Raw genomic sequence first — 203 nt, forward strand, 5'->3', positions numbered from 1 at the left:
AGTAGGCGGTTCTCTTTTTTCATTATTGAACACATGGTATCTTCCTCCACAGTCAGCAATCAGCTTCTTAAACGAATCATCACATCCGCTTTCAATATAATCTTCATTGGATATTTCGTCACGTTGTAGTTCATCTCCTCTCGTTAAAAGAATGATGGTGAACTTTTCTGAATTCTTCCCAAAACCTTCCTTTATGAGTTTTA

The sequence above is a fragment of the Haplochromis burtoni genome, unplaced genomic scaffold, assembly GCF_018398535.1.
Source record: "Haplochromis burtoni strain Fernald_Lab_line unplaced genomic scaffold, NCSU_Asbu1 Contig_1499, whole genome shotgun sequence".
NCBI lineage: Eukaryota > Metazoa > Chordata > Actinopteri > Cichliformes > Cichlidae > Haplochromis > Haplochromis burtoni.